The sequence below is a fragment of the Odocoileus virginianus genome, chromosome 16, assembly GCF_023699985.2.
Source record: "Odocoileus virginianus isolate 20LAN1187 ecotype Illinois chromosome 16, Ovbor_1.2, whole genome shotgun sequence".
Classification (NCBI taxonomy): domain Eukaryota; kingdom Metazoa; phylum Chordata; class Mammalia; order Artiodactyla; family Cervidae; genus Odocoileus; species Odocoileus virginianus.
Window position 1 is genome coordinate 25613489 of NC_069689.1, and position 13361 is coordinate 25626849.

Below are 13361 nucleotides of genomic sequence, written 5' to 3' on the forward strand. Positions count from 1 at the left end.
TATTTTACTTTCTTTCAGCATTTTATTTGTTGTTAGGAATGTAGTGATGTTTTCTAAGCTTTTCACATAACAAACTGGAAAGTCTGCTTAAGGTTTTTCAGAAATACATTTCTCCTAATAAAAACAGGAACACCAACACACACACACACATTATATATAAGAAATAAATGTATATACTGTTGTCTTTATCACCTATCCTTCAACATCCTTCTTTCTGATTTTGAATGGGTTTAGAAGGTGATGATTGGAGCTGCTGCAGCCATCCTATAACCGGGAAGCAAGACTTTGCTGACATGCTAAAGATGACAGATCAGAAAGATGAATGGAACTTGGACCCAGAATTTGATCTCTGTACTATATCTGGGACTGTCCATCTCTGGATTCTTGTTATATGAGATAAAAATAGGCCTCTGTTATCTTGTTTAAGTCACTTTTCATCAGTTATTCTGTGACTTTGCAGATAACAGTAGTCAGATCCAAAAAAGAAGAACTAATGTTAAATCAGCCAGTTACAGCCTCTTTCATTTCAAACTATTAAATCAATCATCTATGTTCTGCTTCCTCTCTGTAATTTCTCCTAAGATGATATTTTGGGAGCTATAGGAAATATTGCTTTGTTCTTGAGGTCTCTGAAAAGACTAGAGTTCCATCTTGCCACTGTTTCTGGCCCTCTTAGGTCCCTGCTCCAAGTGGCTGGTGAGGATCAGTTTCTGCTCAGCACATCTGCTCCTTCTGATCCTGGAAGCATTAGCATTTACTCTCCACCTCATCACTGTTCACCATTTTGCTGTTTGAGAAGGGTTAACTCTATCCTAGGTAAGCTCTGCAAGTCATTCAGGGTTGACTCTGCCTCATTTCAAATATTGCCAGTGCTTCATACCCCTTGAATTTTGACTGTGACTTCTATTCAAACCCTATCAAGGAAGTGATCTCCTTGTGCTATTGACCACATAATCACATCTTGCTACATGACTAATAATGGAACTATTTGATACTTTTGTGAGTGTTACAGGAAACAATGAACTTCAGGGGAACTCAAGGAATTCAAAAGAAGGCATTCATGGTGACTAAACAATCTACACTATAGATAATATCCATGTGTACTTATCCCATATTGTCATAGTTCAGTAATTTTCCAAAGTATAAAATAGATAGCTGAGGAATAAAAAACCCCTTGGTTTTGACTTTGACCACAATTCTTTTAAATATCCCTTCAGTAACATCCATTCTGATAAGGGCAAGGAGGATACATTTATCTCAACACTTGCCACCCTCCTTCCATGTTCCTTCTTCTTAAAACTAATTAGGGACCAAGAAAGTAGATTTTCTACTTAAATTTTTTTTTCATCCAAACTTCCTTAACACTGTATCTCTCACACTCCTGCCTCTTCTTCAGTATTGTAATGATAGAATCATAATGAGGAGCCTGATTTATGGGGGAAAAAGTGAAAAGTTTCAGCAGTTAAACAATGCAAGACAATATTCCTTAACAAAAGTTAACTTAAACTGATAAAGGCTAAACTAATTGACAGGGAATGTTGGACAGAGTGGGTAGCTCAAAAATCTAAAGGGAGTGCTTTCAGTTCAGTTCAGTTCAGTCGCTCAGTCGTGTCCGACTCTTTACGACCCCATGAATTGCAGCACACCAGGCCTCCCTGTCCACCACCAACTCCCAGAGTTTACCCAAACTCATGTCCATTGAGTCGGTGATGCCATCCAACCATCTCATCCTCTGTCGTCCCCTTCTCCTCCTGCCCCCAATCCCTCCCAGCATCAGCGTCTTTTTCAATGAGTCAACTCTTAGCATGAGGTGGCCAAAGTATTGGAGTTTCTCCTTCAGCATCAGTCCTTCCAATGAACACCCAGGACTGATCTCCTTTGGGATGGACTGGTTGCATCTCCTTGCAGTCCACGGGACTCTCAAGAGTCTTCTCCAACACCACAGTTCAAAAGCATCAATTCTTCAGTGCTCTACTTTCCTCACAGTCCAATTCTCACATCCATACATGACCACTGGAAAAACCATAGCCTTGACTAGACGGACCTTTGTTGACAAAGTAGTGTCTCTGCTTATTAATATGCTATCTAGGTTGGTCATAACTTACCTTCCAAGGAGTAAGCGTCTTTTAATTTCATGGCTGCAATCACCATCTGCAGTGATTTTGGAGTCCAAAGAAATAAAGTCTGACACTGTTTCCACTGTTTCCCCATCTATTTGCCATGAAGTGATGGAGCTTTAAGCCAACTTTTTCACTCTCCTCTTTCACTTTCATCAAGAGGCTTTTTAGTTCCTCTTCACTTTCTGCCATAAGGGTGGTGTCATCTGCATATCTGAGGTTATTGATATTTCTCCTGGCAATCTTGATTCCAGCTTGTGTTTCCTCCAGCCCAGCATTTCTCATGATATTCTCTGCATATAAGTTAAATAAGCAGGGTGACAATATACAGCCTTGATGTACTCCTTTTCCTATTTGGAACCAGTCTGTTGTTCCATGTCCAGTTCTAACTGCTGCTTCCTGACCTGCATACAGGTTTCTCAGGATGCAGGTCAGGTGGTGCTTTACAGCTAGCACAGGGAGTGCTCTACAACTGGTCAAAAGGAAACTAAGAGTAACTGAACGGGTAATGAGCACCAAGGCAAGTCTCTGGGCTGTGCTGTACTTGGTCGCTCAGTTGTGTCTGACTCTTTGTGACCTCATGGACTGTAGCCCACCAGGCTCTTCTGTCCATGGGGATTCTCCAGGCAAGAATACTGGAGGGGGTTGCCATGCCCTCCTCCGGGGGATCTTCCCAACCCAGGGATCAAATCCAGGTCTCCCACATTACACGTGGATTCTTTACCATCTCAGCCACCAGGGAAGCCCAAGAGTACTGGAGCAGGCAGCCGAGCCCTTCTCCGGGGGATCTTCCTGACCCAGGGATCGAATTGGGGTCTCCTGCATTGACAGGCAATTCTTTACTGCTGAGCCACCAAAAGAGACCCTGGTAGAAGAGTAATTTCCCACACACAAAAATGAGCTGCTTACAGAAAGCTATACAGATGCTGGGCAGCACAACAGTAGATGTCTAATTACATGAGGAGAGATCTGGACAAAGGAGATTTCCCAACTACTTTCTCCCTTTGAAAAATTTCCACAGTTAATAATCCTTAACACAAAGCTATTGTCATTGTCTTTAGGGTGGAAGATATAGCTCCATATCAGTGAGCAAATAAGGACTGTTTTATTATTAAAACATTTATTTTCTCAATCACTTTAGTGGATGCTAAGGGAACTCTGAAACATTAAGGTTCAACAAAACAACACAATGAACAAATACAAGATGTGGACTTGGTTTTGGGAGCATTTCACCATCATCATTTAAAAGTAAACACACAGCACGCACTTACTCTGCGGGTAAAGCAAGAGTTTCCAATCTCAGTTGCATAACTAATAGGGAATTATGTCAACAGAGTTTAATGAGCTTAGGTTTAGAACTTGACAGTCTTTGGCTCAGTTTCCCAACTTGTGAAATTGGGACAATAATTGTGTTTCCTTAAACTATCTTTAGGAATCAAGGAAAAATAAAATAGGATAAGACAAATAAAATATTTTAGAATACACATTATGTTTTTTACCATCAATATTAAAAGGTTCCATTAAATTAATGCTAGATACATGAAGGATTCCATCAAGAAATAATACACTGAATATGGCTTATGTAAAACACATTATAAAATGAATCCTCACAGATAAACAATTTTTGAGACAATATCATATTCATAACTCTCTCAAGGCTAACTTCAACATATCCAATTGAATCACTAAACTCTACTTCCTTCCCAGAGGAGACAACATTTAGTATACTTCAACAAAGCATACTTTTTTCTTCTCTTTCTGAAAGATAATCAACTGCCAGCTATAAAAAATATAAAGCATATCAAAGATACATTTCAACATCCCAAAAGGAAAATAATCTTATCTCTCTTCCACAATACAGTTTTCATCAAATTTTATAATCAAGAGCAAAAGAAACTTTGCTATTTTGCTGCCCATCAATTTTTGTAAAAATTTATTTTAGATTGTATATATATAAAGATATATTTTTTTTTGCTTAAAGGTTAATTACATACTTTGTTTCTCAAATTTAGCTTCAACTTTCTCATTTGAATTTCATAAAGAAAATAGGAGGATCTTCTCTTTTCTCATACAACTATATGGCAGAAGAAATTCCTACAATATTATGAACAGAGTCCTTAAACTGCATGCTAAGGCAAAAAAGGTCTCTCTAGGGTATGCGATGTTCTAGGACCTAAGAAATTTACAGTTTTAAGAAGTTCCACCTTAGAGTATCCATTTTTCAGTCTGTCTCTAATGCCAATGTACAAGACACAAGTAATTTATAATGCAGTAAACAGACACTCACATTGGCCTTTTTCTGCTGAGCAGTTTGAACAAGGCCACTAAAACAATGGTATCCTGAAAATAACCTCTTTCATCTTCTGTGTAAGCAATCGATATTAAGATACTAGAATGACTATAACACCAAGATAAGTAGTTTAAAATACTCTGCTCTAGAAATAATAGCGGACAATAATTTAGAGTGTGGAAAATATATTCTAGAAATACAAAACATATGAAATATGAAAATATTTCTATATGAAATAAGATACAAATTAATGCATGAAATGATTGCAATTAGTCATGTGACAAAAATCACTTTAATGAATAAATAATAATTACATATGTCATCTAGTTGCTTTGTCTGGCCAAACACAATCTCTTTTTCCATTAATTTATAATTAAAAACAATTTTAAAATACACTTATTGCTAACATTTATGTTCATGATTTAGAAACCATAAATTTTATAACAAACCTAATGTTTATTTTTCCTAAATGAGACTTCACTAAAATGTGACATAATCTCACTTCTATTCAGATAAATGAAACACACTGTTGACAAAATCTTTAAATATCTTCTAAGACTAGCACGAGTTATATTTGGATCTGCAATACAACAAACTCAAGTAGCAAAGAAAGTCATAGTTTTAAACATAACTATTTTCAAAATTACAATATTCAGGATTTTTTTGCAAATGAAGATAATAACAGTATTTATTATTTATTTGTAGATCCAATTTGAAAGAGCAGATAGTGATATGTAGTCATGTTCTCAAAGAGTACAAAGGAAAGCAATAATTTAAATTGGGAATTTATCTGGAATTTGTAGAGCTGTGTACAATTTAAAAATATACTTATTAGCCTCCAACTAATAAAAAGAAATGAAAAAAAAGTTAGGGGTATGGGATTAACAGATACAAATTACTATGCATAAATTAGACAAGCAACAATGATATATTGTATAGCACAAGGAATTATTATCTTTTAATAACTTTTAATGGTATATAATGTATAAAAATACTGAACCATTATATTATACACCTGAAACTAATATTGTAAATCAACTATATGTCAATAAAAATTCTGTTTCATCAATAAATATATATATATATATATACACATACATATATACACTTCATTCTCAAAGAATGAAGAATCTGATGCTACTCAACACACTATGGTAAATAAAAGAGGCTAATAGAACTACTAGCTACTTCTTGTCTAAAAATATGTATTAGATCAGAATTTCTTTGATAACAGAATTACTAGCTTGTTCTTATTTATTTTTCTAACTCAAGCTCCTATCTAGTCAGCGGCCTTAACTTTTCCCAAGATAGGTAAAGAAAAGCAAATTTAGAAAGAAAAAGTACAGTGGACATGTTATTTTTCATATTCTTTATCTCTGCAGTAAAGAGTAGGAAAAGTTAAGCCAACCATGAAGAAAGGAGGAGAATGGAACAACAGCCAATTTAATTTTCTTCTGTGGTTATTTCTTCAAACTCTGAATTAACCATTTTTTATTTAATTTATTGCAAATTTACATAACAATTGAAGTTTTATATAGCATTTTAGTATAAGAACTAGGAAATTTTCCTGCTGACAGATTCAAGAAATTTGAGACTTATCTATTACATTCTTGCTTCATAACAATTAGAAATTTGGGATGTACTAGGAATACTTGTACCTATCAAATTCTTATAAATGTTTTAATGTGTTTTCACAACCATTATTTATTTTGTAAAGTGCCTCTTGGAGGACATGAAAGCAAATAGAATTCCATTTTATAAAAGAAAGTTGATGATAAAGTTATTGTAAATAAATTCAAGAATGTAATGAAAATTCACATGCCTTGATTATGTTCTTTCCTTTTGCATTTACATGCATAATTCAAAGTTTTTCCTTGTCATTTAATTTGGTTTATCAAGTGTCAGTGAAAAGATACTCAAACATCACTGAATTTAAAATGCCATAAAATTTGACAGTATATGTGTTCGGGTTGATTGATATATATTCATACCTCATTTCATTGCATTTTACAGCTATTACATTTTTCACAAACTGAAGCTTTGTGGCAACTGTGTATCAAGCAAGACTATCAGTGCCACTTTTCCAATAATATTTGCTCATTCTATGTCTCTATATCATATTTTGTTAATACTCCTAGTATTTTAAACTTTTTCATTATTACTATGCCTGTTATGGTGATCTGTGACCAGTGACTTTTGATGTTACTATTGTATTTGTTTGGAGGCACTATGAATTGTGCCCATGTAAGATAATAAACAATGGATAAATATTATGCATATTGTGACTCCACCACTGATCAGCCATTCCTCTTTCTCTCTCCCTCTCCTCTGGTTCTTCTGTTCCCTGAGACACAACAGTATTGAAAATAGGCCAATTAATAAGCCTCAAAAGCCTCTAATTGTTTAAGTGAAAAAAGGAGTCACTTAAAATCAAAAGCTATAAATGACTAATCTTAGTGAGGAATTCATGTCTAAAGCAGAGACAGATCAAAAGCTAAGCCTTGTGCCAAATAGTCAAGTTGTGAATGCAAAGGAAAAGTTCTTGAAGGAAATTAAAAGTACAACTCCAGTGAACATAAGAATAAGAAACAGCCTTATAGGTGATATGGAGAAAGTTTTAGTGGTCTGGATAGAAGAACAAGCCAGCCATAGCACTCCCTTATTCAAAGCCTAATTCAGAGCAAGACCCTAACCTAACTCTCTTCAATTATATGAAGAATGAGAAAGGTGAGGAAGCTGGAGAAAAGTATGAAGCTAGTAGAGATCGGTCCATGAGGTTTAAGAGAAGAAGCCCTCTTCATAACATAAAATCAAAAATGCTGACATTGAAGCTGCAGCAAGTTACTCAAAAGATCTAGCTGAGGTCATTAATAAAGGTGGCTACACGAAACAAGAGATTTTCAATGGAGACACAACAGCTTTCTTTTGGAAGAAGATGCAATAGAAGAATTTGATAGGTAGAGAAGAGAAATTGGTGGCTGACTTTAGAGCTTCAAAAGACATGCTGACTGTCTTGTTGGAGACCAATGCACTGGTGACTTTAAGTTGAAGCCAGTGCTCACTTACCATTCTGAAAATCCTTGGACCCTTAAGAGTTGTGTTAAATCTACTCTGCCTATGCTCTGTAAATGGAATAATATAGCCTAGACAATAGCACATCTGCTTACAACTTGGTTTATCTACTATTTTAAGACCACTGTTGACACCTACAGCACCCCCCCCCCAAAAAAAAACAACCATTTCAAACTGGCACTGCTCACTGCCAATGCAAGCACCTGGTCACCCAAGAACTCTGGTGGAGATGGACAATGAGATTAATATTGTTTCCACATCTGCTAACACAGCATGAATTCAGCAGCATGGAACAAGGAGTTATTTAGACTTTCAAGTCATATTGTTTAAGAATTACATTTCATAACAATATAGCTGCCAAAGAAACCAATTCTTCTGATGGATCTGGGCAAAGTAAATTGAAAACCTGGAAAGGATTCATCATTCTAGATGCCATTAAGAAAATCTGTGACTCAGGGGAAGAGGTCAAAATATCAACACTAACAGGATTTTGGAAGGCACTGATTCTACTCCTTATGGATGACTGTGAGGAGTTCAAGACTTCAGTGGAGGAAGTCAATGCAGATGTGGTAGAAATAGCAAGAGAACTAGAAGTGGAGCCTGAAGGTGTGACCAAACTGCTATTATCTGATGATAAAAATTTAACAGATGAGGAGTTGCTTCTTATGGATCAGCAAAGAAAGCTGTTTCTTGAGATAGAACCTACTCCCAGTGAAGATGCTGTGAAAATTGTTGAACCAACAACAAAGGATTTAGAATATTACATATACTCAGCTATTAAAGCAGCAACAGTTTGAGAGGATTGACTTCAATTTTGAGAGTTCTCCTGTGGGCGAAATACCATCAAAAACCATTGGGTACTACAGAGAAATTATTTGTGAAACAAAGAATCAATCAATGCTGCAACCTTCATTGTTGTCTTATTTTAAGAAATTGCCACAGTCACTCCAACCTTCAGCAACAACCACCCTGATCAGTCAGTCAGCAGCCATCTACTTGGAGGCAAGAACTTCCACAAGCAAAAAAGATTATGATTCACTGAAGGCTCAGATGAAGTTTAGCACTTGTAGAAATAAATTATTTTTAATCAAGATTAAGTGCATTGTTTATTTTAGACATAATGTTATCGGAGGCTTTATACTATACTCAATTGCAGTATAGTATAAACATAACTTTTCTGTGCATTAGAAAATCAAAATATGTGTCACCCACTTTATTTTAATATTTACTTTATCTTTGTGTTCTGGAAACAAAGCCACAATATCTCCGAGATGTGTCTACAATTAATGATCTATTTTACTTAGTTTAAATATCTCCAAATAAACCATGTAGTTACTTGTCATCATGACCCCTCAACGTATGACCACTCAACGACTAGTTCTAATTTTTTTTCAAGTTCCTAAGTAGGCTTCAAATCATTTGAACATATTTTACCACTGAAACTCTTTTTGCATTCCACGATACTGTTTCTCCCCTCCCCTGTTGAACTGCATTTCTGTCTCCATAGTCATCTGCTCTTGTTTATTATGCTCCTATATATAAATTCATAGGTTCATTCAGAGAATGTCTTCCTTTTCTTCACAGCTTCATAAATTCTCACAGATTGCCTGAGCACCTTAATGCAGATGACTAAAAACTTTTATTTAGCAATGGTGATATTTCCTTCGTTTTGTTTTATGCATACTTCATTGTTTTGTCACCCACTCCAGTGTTCTTGCCTGGAGAATCCCAGGGACGGGGGAGCCTGGTGGGCTGCCGTCTATGGGGTCGCACAGAGTCGGACACGACTGAGCGACTTAGCAGCAGCAACAGCATTTTGTTATCAATTACATTCCTATATAGTTTCTCTGGCTTCCCTGGTGGCTCAGAGAGTAAAGAATCTGCCTGCAATGCAGGAGACCCGGGTTCAACCCTTGGGTTGGGAAGACCCTGGAGAAGGAAATGGCAACCCACTCCAGTATTCTCGTCTGGACAGAGGAGCCTGGCAGGCTATAGTCCATGGGGTCGCAAACAGTCAGACACAACTATGTGACTACCACTTCACTCACAGTTTCTACTTTGAGTTTAGTACAAGAAAAAAGCATTCCAAATAGGTTTGAGAAATATTGGCAGGTACATTTTCTACCAATTTTAATTTTTTCTTGTAACACATGTTTAATCTGGGATATATTTTTTTTCCATTTATTTTTATTAGTTGGAGGCTAATTACTTTACAGCATTGCAGTGGTTTTTGTCATACATTGAAATGAATTAGCCATGGATTTACATGTATTCCCCATCCCGGTCCCCCCTCCCACCTCCCTCTCCACCCAATCCCTCTGGGTCTTCCCAGTGCACCAGGCCCGAGCACTTGTCTCATGCACCCAACCTGCGCTGGTGATCTGTCTCACCCTAGATAATATACATGTTTCGATGCTGTTCTCTTGAAACATCCCACCCTCGCCTTCTCCCAGAGTCCACAAGTCTGTTCTATACATTTTTATGACAGATGTTAGGTTAAGAAGCTTTGGTTAGTTCACACTATTAAAGAAACTATGTATACTTCTAACCTATGATCTTACTGAACTTTAATTTGTGATAATGTTTCAGTTCATTTGTTGGATTTACTCAGAAGATATTCATATGATTATTAAAAAAATGAAAATACTATTGTAACATTCAGATATAATTTTAATTTTTTAAATATTTCTATTTTTGCATTACATGGGTTACTATGAGTAACAGTAAATAAAAAGGGTGATATTAAAAACACTAGAATTATCCCAGAACGACTTGACTTCTGTCTACTCATTTTCAGCACCTTTGCTACCATTCTCCACACTAGAAACAAAGATTATTTTGAAACCTAAATGTGATTCTTCTTAATGTTTTCTATTGGCATCTCACTATTTTTACTAAATGGCTTAACTTGGCTTATGAAACCCTATCTGATCTATTCGCCATTCCACTTCTTCAGGTCTGTTTCTTGCCATAGCATCTCCTCTCCTGGTTCCAGTCACCCTGGCTGCCTTTTAATGCCTCTCATCCACAAGACTTCTACCACTCACTATAAGGACTTTGAACTCCACCTAGTTAGCGCTCACTTTACTAGTTTGCATTCTTTATCCAGAGGCATTTTCATGAAGAGTATGTTAATGGTACAATTTCTTCTGTGCTGTATCTCACACAAGATTCATATATTTTCTGTGTACAAAACTCTGAGATTATATTTCAGATGAAAATTGTGAAAGAATAATCTCAATAAACTTAGAAAAAATTTTCAAATTACAGGAAAAAAACTGTTATCAATCTACTTCTTTTTAAAATATAAATTTTTGGCCTCGATGCTTAAAGAAGAGCTACACAGTCTCATAAACACACATATTTCATTATAGGGAGTATATGGTGGCATTTGTTGAAATAAACTTCTTGTTTCAGCTCAGATAAATTTTCTATTTTCTTCTTTCTTCACTAATTTCCTTTATCTTGTCTGTTTTTCTCATTCCCTCACATTTCTTAAATCAGCAATGATATTGCTTTAAAAAATTATCTATAGATAGGTTTTTTAAACTATAGTGATTAAGAATGTAGCTCTGCACCTAGAATAAATGTATCTGAAAACTATCCCCACTCTTCTAGCTCTGAAGACTTTGGCCAGTAACTCAAGCTCCCTGTGTCTTAGTTTTCTCATGGGTAAAGTAATAAATGTTTTAAAAAAAAATAGCACTGACTTTACAGGGTTATAGTGAAGATTACTTGGTAGATTAAAAATTGGGAAATACAGTAGTCAAGGTTCAGGATAAATAAAAGATGCATTTGATGCAGAGATATCTCACAGAAAATTTAATTAAAAATTAATTTTGAAAGATATTTGTTTTCAATGCACTCTAATCAAAGTAATGGAGGATGTTCATAGATCCAAGAATACAACATCTATGATCAAAAATAAGAAATTGCAATAAACTACTAGAATGTGTCAAAGTCCTGTGAAATCTAATAATTTCCTGTCTGGGTGCACTCAATTTTTGTGCAGTCACAGTAAGAAATGCAGGTCTCTAGACACACTGGCCCCTGCTACTGCTTCTTAATTTTTGGCTTGAGTCAGAGTTTACCAGTATCTGGCCTAATTAAGCTTAACCCAGTGAATTACACAGCTGAAAGAAATGGACCATCTGTTCAACCAAAAACAGAATGTTTTTCATTTCTTTGAATGTGCTGTCTTCTCTCTCTTGTTGTTATTGTTTAGTCAATAAGCTGTGTCTGACTCTTTGGTGACCCCATGGACTGCAGCCCAGCAGGCTCCTCTGTCCACAGGATTTTCCAGACAAGAATACTGGAGTGGGTTGCAATTCCTTCTCCAGCACATCTTCCCAACCCAGGGATCAAACCCATGTCTTTGGCTTGGCAGGTGCATTCTTTACCACTGAGCCACCTGGGAAGCCCGGTTCTCTCCTTTGTGTGTGAAAAGTGTGTGTTAGGCTCTCAGTTGCATCTGACTCTCTTTGAAACCCTGTGAACTGTAGACTGTCAGACTGCTCCAGCCGTGGAATTCTCTGGGCAAGAATACTGGAGTGGGTAGCCATTCCCTTCTCCCGGGGATCTTCCCAAACCAGGGATCGAACCCAGGTCTCCTGCATGACAGGTGGATTGCTTACCATCTGAGCCACCAAGGAAGCCTGTTCTCTCCTCTATATGGACCTAATGGTGTATTATACATGGTATTTTCTCTGTAATCCTACACATCATTTTTCTTTACCTATCATATTTCAGATCTCATTTTAAATATCATTTTCTCTAAGAAGACTCTGTGATTCTATTAAGAGTACTCTCATATAAACATTATTCACTCTGTTAGCAGTCTATACTTACCTGATCAGACAATTTATCATGCTTTACCATAATTACTTAATTTTCTGTTTCATTTGCTTGACTTTAGCCTCTTCCAGAAAAAGGATAGTGTCTGCTATGCTAAGTGTTAGGTCCCAAACAATCAGAATAGTGCTTTATATAAAATTATAATAATCAATAAATATGTAAAAAGATTAATTAAAGGAGACTACATTGGGCATCTGAGATCTATTCCATGTCTTCTATGTTTTGCCTTTATGATTCATCAATTTCTTAACTTTATCCTCTATTTCACAAAATGGGCTTTTCTATTATCCTGTCTTATATTTACTCCCTCCAAGTGCACTTTCAAAGCAGAAATTGTTAATCACATTTTCCTCTACAATAACCTTTATTATACTATCCCTTTATCAAGACTATCCTTTTAAGCTATTTGATCTCATCAAATGTCCTTCTGAACTTTAATAAATAAATAAGTAGAAGATATTCAAACTTCTCTTATTTCTTACGGAAACACTTTTCAAAGGTCTATGATTTTTGTCCCAATACAGAGATTGGTTCCATTTCTGTGCCTTATAATAAAACTTTACAAGTATGTGAATTCTTTTCATATATTTACAAGATGTCACCAGGCTTTTGACTAGGAGATTGACATTACCCTGGGTCCTGACTTGGTCCTGGCTGTCACACTATTTCCCAAGAGGACTCAAGCAAAGGAATACACACCAAGAAGTGGAGGAATTGAAATAGTATGCTAATTATAACTTGACCTTTGGTCCCAAATGACTATGTAGTGCACTGATAATAGGAATGAACTGACACAGAACATGTGAAACACTTTTTTTTTTTTGGTTCATTTGCAATAGACTAATATTCAAATCAAAGCAAATAAGATGACCTATTTCCCCTAAGCCACACAAACATAAAATTTTCAATTCCATTGACATGAGATGTGCCAGTACCTGATAAAACATATCTAGAGAGCAAGAAACAGAGTTCATCACTATTCTAATATATGCAGAGGTGTTTGTCATCCTTCACAGGAGAAAGACAAG

General features: G+C 36.0%; 1 pseudogene; it reads left to right on the forward strand.

Annotated features, from left to right (window-relative positions):
* The first annotated feature begins 224 nt into the window (after positions 1 to 224).
* LOC139038638 (tigger transposable element-derived protein 1-like) lies at positions 225 to 8540 on the forward strand (annotated as a pseudogene).
* The last annotated feature ends 4821 nt before the right edge of the window (positions 8541 to 13361 follow it).